Source organism: Silene latifolia, unplaced genomic scaffold (assembly GCF_048544455.1).
Source record: "Silene latifolia isolate original U9 population unplaced genomic scaffold, ASM4854445v1 scaffold_106, whole genome shotgun sequence".
NCBI classification, from domain to species: domain Eukaryota; kingdom Viridiplantae; phylum Streptophyta; class Magnoliopsida; order Caryophyllales; family Caryophyllaceae; genus Silene; species Silene latifolia.
The window spans coordinates 1,186,231-1,189,424 of NW_027413125.1; the positions used below are offsets into that span (position 1 = coordinate 1,186,231).

At 38.6% G+C, this 3,194-nt stretch overlaps 1 long non-coding RNA gene across 1 annotated transcript; it reads right to left on the reverse strand.

Moving 5' to 3' along the window:
* Nucleotides 1-266: 266 nt before the first annotated feature.
* LOC141637405 (uncharacterized) lies at nt 267-2,648 on the reverse strand. Its single transcript, XR_012541785.1, has 3 exons — nt 2,419-2,648; nt 1,043-1,131; nt 267-480 (listed from the first exon to the last, which is right to left on the reverse strand). It is a non-coding gene; the product is annotated as an uncharacterized LOC141637405 (long non-coding RNA).
* Between the last annotated feature and the right edge of the window lie 546 nt (nt 2,649-3,194).

Consider the following 3,194-nt stretch of genomic DNA (forward strand, 5'->3'; position numbering starts at 1 on the left):
GGACAAATGTTAACACAACGAGTCACAAGGACTAATGAACAAGGACAAATGGTTCACACAACGAGTCACATTTACTAATAAACAAGGACAAATGGTTCACACAACGAGTCACAAGGGCTAATGAACAAGAACAAATGGTTCACACAACGAGTCACATAGACTAATGAACTGTAACACCCCGGTTTATAAAAGAAGTCCTCGTCAAGACATTCCCTCATAAAACGGACTGTTACCATCTCGGTTTCCCGAGGTAGTAGATAACAAAGTCCAACTCACCAAAGTACTTTAAATAAAAACTTTAATGATTAAATAAGTCTTACAATTTTTAATCAACTAGAACCTAATGTAAAAATAAATACAACTCGCAGCGGAAATTAAATAAGTGATATAACTACATTTGTGATCTAGACTCCTGCAGGTCCGAAAGCTCACACGTCCAAGCTCCCCATATCCAGCTAACTCAAAACCTGCTATTTAAATCTGCTCCCCATTTAACCGGAAATATTAAATGGTTCCCCACAGGATGCCATCAATTAAAGCAGGCATCAATTTTATTTTTTTGAAGCAAACACGTCAACCAATGGTTGAGTAGGGAAAACCAATAAAACAGTAAATATGATATGCATGATACTCCGTCACCTCCTTATCCGCCTCAACTCAATCTCATATCTCATATCTCATTTCTCATTTCTCTTTTATCTCACGGACCGATTAACGGCAATCACGGACCCACTTAAGGGCAATCACGGACCCATTTAAGGGCAATCACGGACCCACTTAAGGGCAATCACGGACCCATTTAAGGGCAATCACGGACCCATTTAAGGGCAATCACGGAGCCCGAAGGCCAATACTGTTTATCACAACCTCACATCGTATCTCAACATCCTCACTACCGCCTCATCCTTCAACTCCAATGCATATGAAATGCTCAACAATAATTAATGCAATGCAATATGTATATAAATCGTAACGTAAATCAACAACCAGAATCCAGTCAACACAATTCAACATCGATAATAGAGTAAGTGTATTTCCCTACCTCAAAGTGCCAGCAATCCAATTAAGCAGTTAAGCAGTCCCGAAAATAAAGCAATGAATTTGATTATCGATCCTTCACGAATTCGTCACCTAAAACAATTATAATAATTATAACGACTAACTACTAAATATAGTAATTTCCCAAAATAGAAGCTTTCCCGTAATACAATCCCGACACCAACTTATGCCCAATTGGTAACTAAAATAACCCGATTAGTATCTGACCCAATTTCCCAAAATAGAAGTTATTAAAGTAGAATTTCTTAAAATGGAAACTTTCCCGATATAGTAACTTTTCTCTTTTACAAACCCGACTCAAAATCCCGTCTTTGATTAATTAATTATTATTTTATTTAATTAACTCGGAACTTAAACCAACACGATAATTAAATGATTAACGAATTATGCGATTGAGAACACCCGAATTAATTAATTTGAATAACTCAACAATCCGCCTTTAATTATTTAAATAACTCGGGAATTGAATTAATTATTAAGCACACGACCAATTAACGAATTATGAAGATTAACTATGAAAAACCCGCTTCAATAAACAAACATAACCCGTCATCAATTATTTTAATCAACTCGAGAATTAAATCAATTAATTAAAAGTACGACCAATAAACAATTTGTATCGATTAATTATGAAAACCCGAATCAAACTTTAAACACTCAAACATCCCGTCTTTAATTATTTTAATGCACTCGGGGATTAATTAATTAATTAAGAATACGACCCAATACGAATTATAATGATTAAATAATGAAAACCCGTTCAAAACGATTCGAATAAACCCGTCATCACACTACTCCTTTCACACTCACCCCCACACACCCACGCGCCACCACAAGGCCGCGAGAACCACCAACCCAAACCCCACATCAGCCCCCCACCACCGGCAACCAACCCCACGACGGTCGACTCTCGCCGCGAGTCGACCGTGGCCTTCTTTTGGCCTGGTTCCATGCCGTGCTCCACCAACACCCATTTGTTTCTCTCATTCCCTCCACCGCAACCAACAACTATTCACTACCCAACCACCACCAATCAACTCGCCGTCAACCCACGACCACAGACACCACAACACCACCTTGTCGACCTCCCCCTAGTCGACGGTGGTGCCACCCAAAACTCACCCCTCTAAACTCGCTTTGAAAATGCATCTAACACTAGATTTGCCACCCCGTCGCTGCTCCCTTTACCGCCACTATCACCATCGACAACCACCCTAAACACCACCACCTGACTCGTCCCACACCCTACTACCCCCTTGCCCCGTCAACAACCACTAGCACCGCCCAAACAAGACACGAAAACCCCAATAAAACCCGACTGGAAATCGAAAAACAGAGGAGGAGAGGTTGTACTCTTACCTTTCTGCCGCCACTACCGCCACCTAGGGCCGCCTATGACGTTGCCAAAACACCCCTAGCTGCTCCTTGCTATGCCGACACTGCCCAGGCTCACACACTCCCTCTCATTATGCGTGAAAGCTTGATGATTGGGGTTGGTGAAAAGGAAGGGACAAGGCATGGGAAGGATAGGTGTAAAGGGTATTGAAAAGTAGCATGCTTGTGTGTTTGTTTACGTAAAAAGAAAAGTAAAGGAATTAAAGGAAGTTGTAGTAATCATGCCATAATAATATTAGAATAATAATAATATATAATAATAATAATAATATTTATAATAAATATATTTTATTAAAAGTCGAATGTAGGATAAACCCGACACAATTAACTTATATCGGTACAATGCGGTTAATTAAAATAATTTACGTAATTATCGACTCAGAATTATCCCGCCTTAATTAATAATATAAAATGTATAATAATTAATTTATAATAATATCCGTTTAATTATATCCGTTTAATTCAATAATATCCGTTTGATTCAATAATATACGTTTAATTCAATAATATCCGTTTAATTTATTATATAAAAAATACGGGGTATTACAGTCTTCCCCCCTTAAAATGAACTTCGTCCCGAAGTTCGCTCCCATACTCAACAACAAAAAGGTATTGTATATTGTACTTTCGGACGTCACGCAACACTAACACGGTTAACACACTTTTTGACTCATCAATTAAACGTAGCAAATACGGAATGTTACATTCTGCCCTCCTAAAAATAAACTTCGTCCCGAAGT